Source organism: Melanotaenia boesemani, chromosome 15 (assembly GCF_017639745.1).
Source record: "Melanotaenia boesemani isolate fMelBoe1 chromosome 15, fMelBoe1.pri, whole genome shotgun sequence".
NCBI classification, from domain to species: Eukaryota; Metazoa; Chordata; class Actinopteri; order Atheriniformes; family Melanotaeniidae; genus Melanotaenia; species Melanotaenia boesemani.
Window position 1 is genome coordinate 25,249,450 of NC_055696.1, and position 14,055 is coordinate 25,263,504.

The 14,055-nt window shown below is 38.9% G+C and overlaps 1 protein-coding gene across 5 annotated transcripts in view; it reads left to right on the top strand.

Annotated features, from left to right (window-relative positions):
• cadm1a (cell adhesion molecule 1a) overlaps positions 1-14,055 on the top strand; it is a 501,415-nt gene that overhangs the window by 356,588 nt on the left and 130,772 nt on the right. The window lies entirely within an intron of this gene.

The following is a 14,055-nucleotide window of genomic DNA, read 5'->3' on the forward strand; positions in this document are numbered from 1 at the left end:
CTCAGTTAAACAGTTCACTGGTGGCTTCTGCAGTGTCGCTGCTAAAAGCTTTTTTAAGCTGGCATTTAAGGCCACATCATAAAACAGACCTCATAGTGGTTTACTGAGCAAAGAGCTGGTGTTACTGCAAAGTATCTGTATGTTTTCATTAACTTGAAATGTCAGGAAAGATTAATAAAAGTAGAATAAGCATTTTGTTCCATATTTATTTCAATTATTGTGTTTTACTGCTTAAAGTAGAAACTTTTAAAGCTAATTTGTTATTACAATACAGCATCATTAAGCTCAGCTGTCAGTCTCAGACAACTTAATGTCTTTCTTTTGTTTTATTATAAAAACTAAACTTTTAGCCTTCATAAGAGCTCTGGCAAAAAAGTGGGGGAAAAGGAAGAGTGGTCAGAAGCTCATTTTAGATAGATTTTCTAAAACATTACTTTTGTGTCAACCCAAACAACAGACAAAACTCTCCCTGCACAGGAAATTGCCTCACTTTTCTTCTCCAAATAAGTTTGGCTAACCTGGGGCTCTGCTTCAGTTTTCCACCCAAGTGTCTGATTGTGTTGTTTGTTCTGTTTTTTTTTTTTTTTTACACCCAGGAGGAGGAAAGAAAAAAAGGTCCAAAATCAAGAAAACGCAACCCAGAATGACTTGTCACATAGTTATAACAGCCCCACTCACTTTAGAATGCCTCCTCATGCATGCCTGCCACATTATTACTACACATGACTCACAGCTTTTATTATTGTATGACTTGAGCAGAATTATATACACTGCACAAATCATCTCCTTACATTCAGCGCAGACATCCAGTCATGCACACATTAGAAAACATGTAATTATGTAGGACTTATTGCAATCAGACGTAAAACAAACATGTTCCCTCTTTTTGTGCCTCACAAGAAAGCACACCTAACCACACGCTTGCTCTGGTCCAGTGCACAAAGATTTGCCATCTTATTAGCAGCAGCAACACCAAGAAAAAGCAGAAAATGACTATATGTTGTTCACTAAGCATGCACTGACATACACATGTCCTTCAAAATGTCAAAGGGAAATTAATGTCTCTTAGTTGTGTTGATGATCACAAATGTTAAATACACAAATTAAAATAAATGAGTTGACTGTGAAAGATTGCTGTTTGTTGCATCATGTTTCTGATTGAGTCAGAACATGAATAAATGTATGTTTAACAGTGGAGCTAAAAAAAAAAAGTAATACCACTGCTATTACTACTAATATCACCACGGGGAGGGAGAATATAGGAAGATACATTGACAGACTGATTCATAGATTAATAATTGATCTTTTTGGTAACCTTTTATCTCTCAGTCTGCTGTACAAGTATTGCAGTACTAACATAAGAAAATCCAAACCTAGTCTAGTCAATCAATGAATGAACATATCCAAGATGATGTGAATGTAGTTCAACACTTCTGTCACAGTAGGTTTGATTTCCAGATGAAAATCACAGTCAGAGCCTTCGTGGCCGTTAGTGTGACCTGACACTTCAAACTGAATCAGATGAAAAACAGTTGCTAGTTAAGTCAAATGGAAAATAGCATTTTATTTCTTCCATTTTTGACTTAATGATTTTTGGCCTTCAGGCAAGCTTTGTACGGTGCAGCATGGAGTGGTGGTGTTCAACTCGAATCTGGGAATGGTTGCTTAGACTTTGACTTAGCTGGCCAAAGGCTAAAATCTAACACTTACTGGTTAAAACTGAAAAAGATGCTCAGTAACTATTTTAACCTTTTGTATTTGTGCTTCTCATGCAAGCCTAAGAGAGAAAAAATCCCACTAAATCACCATTTTTGGATAATTTTATTTTGTTTATTTAGTCCAAAATTAAAGGTAGATGGAAAGACATACAGTGTCTGTCCCCCACCCCCATAAAAAAAAAAAAGAAAAAAAGGAGGCAATGAGCAGCTTCACTTTAACATCCATGTGGAAAGGCACATCACACGGTCATGACAAAGATGTTGGTCTGTTTAAGAAGGGTCAGATCATTGGCATCAAGCAGTGAAAACATCTCAGGAGATGCAGAAACCACTAAAACTGGGTTAAAAACTGAAGGATAGTGGGGAACCATCATCTACCAGGAAGAAATGTGGCCAGGTAAACATCCTGAATGATGATTGGTGATCACTTAAATGTCTGGTGGAATCAGAAGAAGAATGAAGACATGCACAACAACTGTAGAAATTGTGTACACTTCTGAAGACAGACTATATGCGAGTGTTTAGAGCGTGTTGTTTAGGGCACGATGCATCACCGCTGCTATTGTGGTCTAAAATAGACATCGGCTCGCGGGAGTAAACTACCCACTAGGGCAATCGTCTTTGTCTGCAGCCAAAAAGTGAAACATACAAACCAGGAATTTATCATGTGTTCATGTGTATAAACTGAGATGTGACAAGGTTGGGATATAACTCTGACTACTAGGTTGTTGTGGTAGATACAGTCAGCTGATTTCATTTTTTTTCTCACTATCTGACCTGAATTTAGGAGTGAAAATGCTTATATATCTATTTGCAGGGAAAATAATTTTTTACGGGAAATGGTTTGATTTTGGACTTATTATTTGTTTTATGGATGCAGATGATTTTCTGACTACCTTCAGCAGCTCTATCCAGCTTGTTTCAAATGCTGCGCGTCCTCTCTGTCCGTACCAGATGAGAATGGCGGTGTGGAGAGAGGGTGGAACCGAACTTCACGGGGTTCGCCTAACTCAATAGTTTATAACAAATAATAGACAGAGATGGGACATCATGTTCCATGGGTCTCAAAGGCTTTTATTAACTTGGAACTACAAACCCCTCCGGTCTGTGTTACAGTCTTCCTCTTTACGGCAAACGAGAGGGGACATACTTCCTCCTCAGCCTTAAAATATAAAACAATTAGATGGTTTGTTGTCAATCTACACTATTTACTATGGAGCTAAAACAAGTCCCAGCCAGAGCAGATCAGGTCTCAGATCCGGTGTCCAAGTTTTTTTTTTTTTTTTTTTTTTTCTCTACAGAACAGATCAGCTGCTGCGTGACATCACTCCGCTGTAAAAGGTATAAAAAGCAGATGGCGAACAAGACTATATTGTATAGTAAACATAATTTCCTTTAGTGCACTCTAGACCTACAAGATACCTGAGCTGGAACTTAGACCTGAGGAGGGGTGCAGTGGAAAGCATAGTTGATGTGGTGTTGATGAGCCATGGGGGGGACTTCAGCCGCAGTTGTGCAACTTCAAGTGTTAATCACCATTGTAAATCTTAAGAAATTTTCAGGTCCTTTAACTATATTGTAAACTGATTTGAGTCTGTTGAAGTCATGAGTAAAGGAAAAAAAAGTATCAAGTACTTCTTGAACATCTTTGATACATTATTCTTTTGTGTGAAGTAGATTGCAGTACCAACAACTGCATGAGTAGGGATCTATTTAGGTATTGAATGACCTTGTTATTCTGAAGCTGGAGCTAAAGCCGCTATGTTGTTACATATTCAGAGTTCTCAAACTCCTAAAAACGCAAATGAATAGGTGTTTTTTGGACTACTAGGGATGTGCACGACTAGTCGACTAACTGATTAGTCGAAATGATGTACAAAGTTGACAGCTTTTCTTAAAGCTCCTCATGCTGGACAGGACAAGTTAAAAAAAAAAAGTCAACATTTTGTTTGGAGGAGTTAATGTGTCTGTGCAGAGACATGATGATGTTTACAGCACTGTGTTAATAGAGCAGTGCAGGGGAGGGGTGTTGGAGCAGGGGAAGTGGCTTTGAGAAACTTCCTGTTGAGCAGTGAATGTTTTACTACCAGCTTTAGCAATAAACACCACACAGCTCTGCTAGTTCCAGCTGAGTCCCGTGTCTGCTTCACCACTGCTGGGAAAAGTGAAGGGAGCTAAGCCTGAAGCTAGCTGCAGCTTCACCCAGGAGGAATTACCTCTCCTCTGCCTTCCGACCATAGCGTAGAGGTGGAAAGTTTTCACCGAAAGTGGAGGCAACAGACTAAAGTAGCACGGTTACTAAACCCTCAGAAATGTTGCTTCATGAGCAAAAAGACCAGATGGAAAGACGAGGAAAATAAATGGTTTTGCTGTTGCATTAACGCTCCTGTATGTGCTGTGTTTAGCTCACGTAGCATAGCAGGCAGCCCTTAAAGCACTCCCGTCTCCCTGACCAACTTTCTCATCTACCTACGGAGCAATAAATTACTCTAGAGTCCACACAATTTTAAATATATAACAATGTAAAATACACTTGTTTACACGCAATATAAACATAACATCTCATACACGTTTTACAATTTCCATTCAAAGATAAAGTATTTTTTTAATTTCACTATTAAGGACGTCATAATGACATCACGACTAATCATTTTTGAAAGGCCTGACTAGTCAACTTCGAAAATCACCTAAAATGCCCAGCCCTAGTAAATACCTGTTTGTATTTATCGTCTTAATCAAATCTTGAAGTTAATGTCTGTATAACTGTGGAATAAAAGCTGTTGTGCCATATTTTATTTAGCCATTGTCCATAAACAGTAACCCTCTATCATAAAATCAGATATTTTGCAGCTGCTTCTGTGGTTTTTTGACCACAAGGCCTGAATAAATTAGGTGATTTATGCCTTTTCCTGCCAATGTAGAGAAGGAATTTCTGGGCTAGATTCATGCAGATTATTCTCCTATTCCCACTTTCCAGGCAGTATATCTCCTACTGCATGTGAAATTGGAAAGACGTGTGCTTCAAAGCTTTGATGAATACTAACACAGTTGAGAGACTGATCATGTGTCTCCTAACTTTTCCACGGTGCCTCTGACTGTTGAGTATTAAATCTATATTTGATATCCTCGTCCTCTTTACTGTTTGCTCAGGTCCTGCTTCTTGTATTCCTGCTCTTTTCTGACCAGTGTACAAATGGAGGCTGATAGTCTCTTTGCGTTTGTGTCCGAATGAACCTCAGCTCATTTCAAATGGCAAAGCCAAATTAAATGATAGATTTAAACATTGGTAGGCAGTACACTAAGTGCAGCTCAGACTAGCAATTATGCATCCCTCCCACCATGCCTAATGTGCCATTACCATTATGCCCATTTCAGTTCTGAAATTTTATCCTCTAACATCGTCATGTCATGGTGTAGGACTGTAAGCAGTAAATAAAAGTATTCCACTAAAAGCTTCAATATGAGACATTTATGTGAAGGAAAACTGTCATTAGTAATGTCCTCCCCCCTAACTTGCTGAATTTGAGACTAGCTGTTGTCACACCCTGACAAGTTGTCTCTCATTAAAAAGGTTTCCACAAAGCCTTCACACAGCTAATCTGCATATTTATTCTGGGACAACAAGGAAATATTTAACTTTGTATGTCATGGTGATATTTATTCCAGATAGCTGCTTTTGGCATGTCAATGCTTTAAAGTCCATATTTAAAAAGGTTTTTTGGTAAATTTATTTTTATGTTTACATGCAACTCCAAATGTAAATAGAAACAGCATGCAGTGATTTGGAAATGTAATAAATCCACATTTTATTCCCAGTAGAAGATAAACAACATATCAGATGATGAAACTGAGACACTTTTTACTATATACAAAAATGATATAATAAAAAAAAAAAAAAAAAGCTTCATCAAATTATACTATAAAGAAGTTTAAAAAGGAGTGAAATAAGTATATACTTTTTTTTTCAAAATTCCACCCCTTTCATCATGGTTTATATCTATATACTACATAATATCTATATACTGCATTATTATTCAAATTAATATATATACAACCTAAATATCAATATTGATAAACATATTTACTACATTTATAAAAATACAAATATATAAAACATTTATATAACATATATATATTAACATTTATATATATAGCTGTTTGGGTATCTTAAAAATCCTCCCAGCGACAGTGGACATGTCCAGCACATCGTCTATCTCTCATCATTGGAAAAGAAATATATCGGCGATAACTGATGTCTCCTCCCACGTTGCTCGGTCCTGTGTTTGCCCAAAATCCTCATACAGCTCAGCCTGGTAAGCAGTAAGTAGAGAGAGGACATAGGGTGCCCTGGCCGAAAGTGCCACTGCCTTATAAGTCTTCTCGGCCAGAGCCGACTGAAAACGGTTAGACTTGGATGGCAGGCTGAGGCTCCTGGGGGACACCGCCAACAGCCGGGGCATGTGGAGCAGCCCCAGGCCCTCAATCACCTCACAGCTGAAAGACGAGCCCTGGGAATCAGGCTGCTGCTGCTGTAAGGGTGATCTTTCTGGGAAGACGGGGAGAAGTTGTTTCGTTGCACTCTTGGCCAAGGGGTAATTCTTCCCTTCGTAGCAGGATCTGGTGGTCTCACTGCTACAGCAGCGGGCCAGAGGATGGCCAGTAGGGCGGCAGTGTGTTTGTACACGTCAAGCATGTCCGAGCTGAGGAAGGGAGAAGCTGGTGTGCCACTCTCATCTCCATTCTGAGAGGCGACGGAGGCAGCAGGATGTGTGAAGTGATAAAGATGTCATCTTCCTCTTCATCCTCTGAAATGAGGAGGTTTGAGGCGGTATCTTCATCTTCCCCGTAGTCCAGGTCCAGGACATCTTCCTCTTGCAGGGATCTGCGGCTAGGTCAAGCTGGGAGCTAGCCCCCAGTACCACCACTGCAGCAGCCCACCTCTCCTCCCCCACTTCGATAGCAGCGTAGGCGGTGGGGAGATAAGGGTCATGTCCAGACAGGCTAGCATGGCGGGCTAGCCATCTGTGGAGACGCTTAATGGTGTACACTCAACAGTGTTGACATGAGCCGTGGATGTTGATGTTCAGCCGGGCGTGCTCCAGCTCCAGACAGCTCAAGTAGACCTGGCGTGGGTCTGCTCGATATCTAATTCCTGCAATGACAGGGACGGGCCCCGGTGTGAATCCCATAGTGAGACATCAAGAAGAATATTATGAAAGAGAACCTTTTGTGGTGTTGATTTCTTGATCTTGTTTTCCCTCCATTATCTAAACACTTCAATATTTGATCCAGGAGATCTATATATACAACTAATTATTATGTTTTTCATCTTTCTAAACAAATTTTTATTGTAACTTTATTGTATTTCAAACCATTTTCCATGTATATTCCCACCCATCCTTCATTTCTGTTTCTCCTATTGATATTATTAAATTTATACCCATCTAGTTTAAAATCAAGCTCCCTTCTCATTGTTGATCCAAGTTTCTGGCACAGTTATTATACTAAACGGTGAACTGAACTGAATGAGATATTCTTCAATTTGGTGGGAGATATGGCATATAGATGGTATACAGGCTTCTGTCGGTTGAAGTGAATAACTGATATCTTATGCTCGGATTTCATTTTTGCATTGTATGTATTTTCTGTGTAGTAAATGCGGGTGTTGATAACATCGCTGAGCAGGTTATTCTCCGGATCAATATTATTTTTTATATCTTGTGTTTTGTGTTCAGTGTAAGGAATAGAGTTGAGTTCTTTTGCCACTTGTTTTGTCATGATAGCGCGTTGTGTTTAGTTCATTAGTTTGATCATTTCATCATTGTGTTTGTTTATGCCAGAATTTGTCCAGTTCCCCAATGTCTTGGATGACCAGGACCTTAACTTCTTCAAGGACTCCTTTAAGTTTAAAAAATACTTTGCAGTTTTGTGTCCATGTATTTTGTATTTTTCTTTGCTTCCTCAGTAGTCTATCCTTTCTGGCTATGTCTGCATTTGTTTTGGTCAAACGTTAATTTAAGTAAACATCCAGGCACATTTTTTTATGTTAACATCAGCTTGCATATAAAAAATTAAAATAAAGTTCCTCATTGTAAAGTGTGTAGACTTTAAATCCCTCCCATCTACAGTATATATTATCATCAAGAGGGAAAATTTGTTTTCATTAGTGTTATATTGTACCAACTGAAGTATCTATCTATCTATCTATCTATCTATCTATCTATCTATCTATCTATCTATCTATCTATCTATCTATCTATCTATCTATCTATCTATCTATCTATCTATCTATCTATCTATCTATCTATCTATCCATCTATCTATTGACAGACATGGAGGTCTGATCCATATCTGAGATTTTAAAAAAATTGATGGAACAACACATCTTTGGAGGATGATGGTGCTTTAACACCCACACTTTATTTTGTATTTATTTATTTATTTTTTTAGCTTTTTCTGCGTTTTGCACAAACATGGCTGCTAGCGGCTGCTATGCTACGCGAGCTAAACACCGCATAGAGCAACAACAATAAAACCAGTTATTTTTCTTTCCGTCTGGTCTTTTTGCTCCTGAAGCAACATTTTTGAAGGTTTAGTAACCGTGCTGCTCTGGTCTTTTGCCTCCACTATCGGTGAAAACTCCGACTCCGAAACAGCTGCTAAACCTTCCACTTTCACACCGAGGTCAGTACGAGAGGAGAGCTGATTATTGCTGGGTGAAGCTGCAGGTAAAGTGGTCCAGAGCTCAACATTACATCATTTCTTCCAGAACACATTTCAGAAAAACATGAAAAATAAAAAAGCTTCATGGTTCAAATGTAAACAGCGTTTGTCCCCCCTGTGAAGAACCAGGTCCATTGTCTGAAGCTCCTCTGACAGGGTCCTGGGTGGCTCCAGCACATGGCTGCTGTTGGCTGTTAATTAGTGCAAAGCTCCTCCACCTCCTTGCACTGTTTCCAGCATGTCAGACGTGTTTATTTTGCACAACAGGAACAATTAAGCAACTGACAAGGCAGCCTCATCTGAAGTCCTTCCTACCACTTCTACTGGCTTAAAGCACAGCTTAGCAGACACTTTGGAGCACCCCCGTGGCTGCCTTGTAACCTTCAGCTGGTGCCTTGAAATGCATTTTGTTGTATGTAAACGTATCATCATAACCAGATGCCCACATTACCGCCCACCTCTGCACATCTTTGAAAAGTGAGCTTCGGTCTTGAATATCAAATACACAGAGCTTCATTTATTAAGGGCTGCGTTCAGGCCACCACGGGATGCTGATCTGAATCTCGTTTGTTAAGCTGTCTGTCCTTATCTGTCAGCATCTGAAGATGCAATTTTTCTCTTCCCTCCTCATCCTCCTCATCTTCTAAAGGGCAGGGATATTTAAAGGTGCTTGGCAACTTAAGCATGCAAATTAGAAGATGATGTTTCTTGACTTCATTTGTTTCTTTTACACACACACACACCTCACCCGAGTTGGGCCTTATAACCTTTCTGAAAAAATATGGCTGTGGTTTTATTTTCATAGGGTTAGGGTGTTGGAAGAAGGTGTAAGAAGGGATTACAAAAGCTTTATCCACATACTTTAACATAAAGCAGCATGAATAATATATTCTATAAATATAAAGTAAACAATGGCAGCCTCCAGCCTGTTCAGAAAGCTGTGACCTCATGCTGAGCTACCTTTATGAAAGCTGTTGTGTTTATGCTTTGGGATGCTGCTGTGATATGATCCTTAATTGAATTAAGACTAAACAAAAGCAGTATTGGACAGCAGAGACAGAGGAGCATGCAATTTCATCTACTTAACATTGATGACCAGGATCGTGTATACAAAATTGGTCTCAAATTGCATAGTGTCTGTCTGAAATTGCCTCATCTGACATACATGGATCTCCAGGATTATTATTTCATCCAGTATATTAGGACATAGTGGAAAAAAAACAAATGTTGTTTTAGCTAGTTTACAGCAACAATAAGACAATTCAATGCCTGCAAAATCAATGCTCACTTACAGTGTTTGTGTGTGTGTGTGTGTTGGTGTGTGTATATATATATATAGATATATATAGATATATCTATATATATATATAATAGTCAAGTACAGTTAAGTGACACGTTTTGTACCCATTCCAGGTCTTTATATGTTCCATCCAAGCAGCATGACTTGTTAAATTAGAATTTTACATGGATGTGCAAAACCACCGGGATTCTCATGTATACTGTCAAAATAACACTTTAACACTGGTAACTAATTTATTCAGTTAATTGCATTAATATTTTTAACACAATTAACGCATACGCTCTGTCATTTCTGCCAAAAAATATAGGATATTTTAAGTGGAAATAGAGTCTATATGTATGTGTGTCATCAATTTGTATATATATATATATATATATATATATATAAACTAATATATTTTTGGGTTTTCATAATCTTTCAGCAATAATCATCAAAATTATAACAAACTGACATATTTCCCTTTGCATATAATGAGTCTTTATAACATATAGTTTTATTAGGTGCTCGTGTTCAGCTGCTTGTTAACACAAATATTTAATCAGCCAATCACATGGCAGCAACTTTATTCATTTAGTCATGCAGACGCAACATGTTGAGTCACACTTTAGTTTTATACCCCTCTAAGCAAGCTGTGTCCTGGTTTGTCCTGCTTCATACCTGTTTCCCATCCGAAGCAGCTGTTTCCTGAGAACTGATGTTGATGCTTTCTGTGTGGGGTAGAACTACTGGGAATCATCAGGTTGTAACTCTGACTGTTACTGAAGCGTTGTCCTTGTCAAACCTGGGAAAGAAACTGCTGAGCTCCTCAGCTGAACTGGCATTGCTGCAGGTGCAGTCAGGGTGTAAAATTCTGCTTGCCTCATCGTTGTCTGTAATGGACTGGGTGAGTGGCTGCATCCACCATGGAAATGAGCTCTTATTGAAATTCCCCTCAATCCAAACTTGGTGCTTGGTCCTGCCTTCTCGATAATAAGTTGGCTTTGGGCCCTCTTTATATATAAAATAAAATATTTTTCTTGTCATGTTGTGGTGACTAAACATTGACTGGATTATTCAGAGTGAAGTTGGGGAAGAGCAGTAACTCTGAACTGTACTGGGTGTGATGCATTATTAACCACTGTGCCTGTAGTTAAATGGTAATAAGCATGTTGTGTCTGAAATCAGTGTTGACTTTACTTCTTATCAAACTGCTCCAGTTTCCTCATTATGCCGACAGAAATACTGTATCTTTCCTTAAGAAAAGAGGTTTGCTGTTGGAAGTCAGTTATATTTAAAAAAAAATGTCTAAGACTCAGGTTTAATCAGAATAATTAGTTTTTTGGTTCACTGCTGTGCCAGTTTAATTATTAATGAGGTGGGTCACTGCTGAACATATTATTTATAAATGTTGGCAAGCTAGTCAAAGTAATGGTCAGATTTTAGTGTGTCCCTGCAACTCTCCCACACTCTTTAACTTTTTTAAATTTGTAGTTCGATGTGTTTTTCCTCCACCATAACAGTAGCATAAACATTTCAAATATAGTTAACAGATTATCTAAACTTGGATATTTTTGGCTTCAGCTCTGTTTGTCCATGACTTCATGTAGCCTGGAGCATCTGGTGGTGCATCTCACAACATGAAATGACTGCTTTGGGGAAGGACATTATCAGCAGCCACCACTGGCAAGCTGCCCAGTGCTGGTTTCCTAGTGATCATTTAAAATCAACCAATGCCACTAACAGCTTACCATCAGCCACAACAATAGATGTTGCCCCAAAGCAAAGTCTCAGAGGTTATTACTGTAGTTTTTCATATGAAAAGAGCACAGAGCTGCAAAGAAGCCATTTTTCATTCTTCGGGCACTGATATTGTTTGTGAAACAAGGAAGTGCAGCAATCTAAGCAGCGCCCGATGAAGGATGACGGCCATGACCAATTTGTTTCAACCCAGTAGCTTTCCGGGCATCAGTTTTCTCCATCATTCAGTCCTGTTTATCCCACAGGTGCACATTAACTTGGGTTAAGTTCACCTTTTGCTTTTATTTTATTTTTATTTTATTTATTTTTCTCAACCTGTCCTGTCCAGCATCATGACAGCAGAATGATAGTCTGGCTGCCGTGTGGTGCTGAACAAATTTACTCTGCCAAGAGGAGCTTTTTGGATGCGGGGTTCCCCTTTAATCTTACATGTTATTCCCAATTATTATTTTAAAATATGTTGCTGCTTATAACTGCTGGACCTGAACCGGAGAAACAGAAGGAAAAAGATGGATAGAGGAGAAACAGGAAGAGAAAAGATAGAAAAAAGGAGAACAAAACAAAAGGTAGAAAACAAACCACAACAACTGCAATCCCACGACTCCGAAGGCCACCCACCAGCCCGGAGAAGGCTCAGCCCGACAGGGCCAGTCCAGACAGCCACCCACCGTGGGTCAGCACCCTCGGCCAGGCACCCCAGAGATCACACACCTTTTGCTTTTATTGACTTATACTGTTCTGTGTTTGTAGGTAATAAACCTAAAATATAAACTTGACATAGCTTGATATATTAGTTAACTTTAATTCTACGTTGAAGTGAATTTAATTTAAATCATTTCCTTGTGATACAGTTAAAACAAATCCACTTTAGTCCAAATAACCGTTTTAATATAATTCACAGAAAATAATAGCCTAGCTAAGAAAAACCAGCAGATTGCATCAAATCTTGTCTTTGATTCAGCCCCCCATCCTGAGGATGCAGAGGGCAACAGGTGACAGTGGAAAGGAAAACTCTCCTACGTAACAGGAAGGAAAACAGATCCTGGCCATCTGCCTCACATGGTTGAGGTAGAGAGGACAGAACAAAGGGATCCACAAGCACCACAACTTTTAGCCAGGGATACCAGAAGAGAAATACAAGTTAATCATGCTGACAGTGCCATATATTTATAATAAAAAAATTAACAGCAAGTGTTCAGTGAGTCATGGTGCGTCCGCCAGTAGTCTAAAGCCCCACTTTCACCAAGGTGACTGGTTCGGTTTGAGGAGGTACGCATTTCTTTGCATTTCCACTGGCAAAACTGTGAGAGAGGTCAGGACATTCAATCTAAATCATCCTACTTTTTTTGGACCCTTCTGATAGGGTCCCAATCTTACTGATCCCACCAAAAAGGGCAGAGCATGACACATCTAGCACTATCCAGCTAATACCCCGCCTACCAGGTAAGGGAATGGTTGGCTGTAGAAATGCAAAAAAAGTCAGAATTAACCAAAACAAACCATTCTGTTCCGTGCTGGACCTCTTGGTGGAAACAGGGTTTAAGAGAGGGATGGCTTCAGATGGCTAAACCACCACTAACTGCAAGATTTTTTGAAAAGGACTGAAAGCTGTAAGCTTGATCTTTAAGGTAGTGTGTCTGCTTACTGAACTCAGAGTGTGTCCAAACGTTTGCAGCAATTGGATCCGTTGGTTCCATGTTCATGTCTAACAACCAAATTCTACTTGAACTCTTCTGAATGATTTTTAATGTCATATTGAGATCAAATGAGGGCTAAATCTATAAAAATTTATACATGAAAACATGAAAAAGAGAAAATAGTGTATAGGGGCGATATTGCTGAAAAAAATATTTCAGTTTTTTTTTAAATATTTTAATAACAATCATTGATGATATTGATGTCTTTGGCCAAACAAGAACTCATAGCCTCGTTAAAATCCTTCCATTGTTTGCCAAACTTGGCATAAAGTGTACAGCAAAATAAGTAATATATACATTGTATTTGGACTTTTTGCAAGTCCAAGTCTCAAGTCTTATGATTTAAGTTCAAAAGTTGCAAGTCACCTTTAGATATAATGAGTAATCTGCTATGTTGTCTGCCTGCTGTCTGGTCTGCTTAGAAGATGCTTTATAATATCCAAGGAATTTAAAATCTGTCCTTACCTTTATCTACCAGCATTTAGTAACACCACTGATCTGTAGCTTGAACTGACCAATACTCTGTCCCTCCCTTCTGGATTTCTTTGCTTTACTAACTTTTGAAAACCTGGAGATGAATATGGAAATTTATTCAGATTAGTAAATCTGTTCTAACATAATTTATCCAGGAGTTTTTATTGTCATTCAAAAGAAATTTAAAATACTACACTTTGGTGCAGGATCACCACCTGTCCTGCAGGTTTTAGACACTGTCCTGCTGCCACACACCCGATCCACATTCTACTTGATCTACATCACGGGTCTGATCCCATTTTGGTCTCAGTTTAACATCATCATGGTGTTTACAGTGTGTCTATCCCAGTCTGATCCCAGTTTAACGTAATGTTGATGTTTATACCTGGTCTGATCCCAGTTTGCT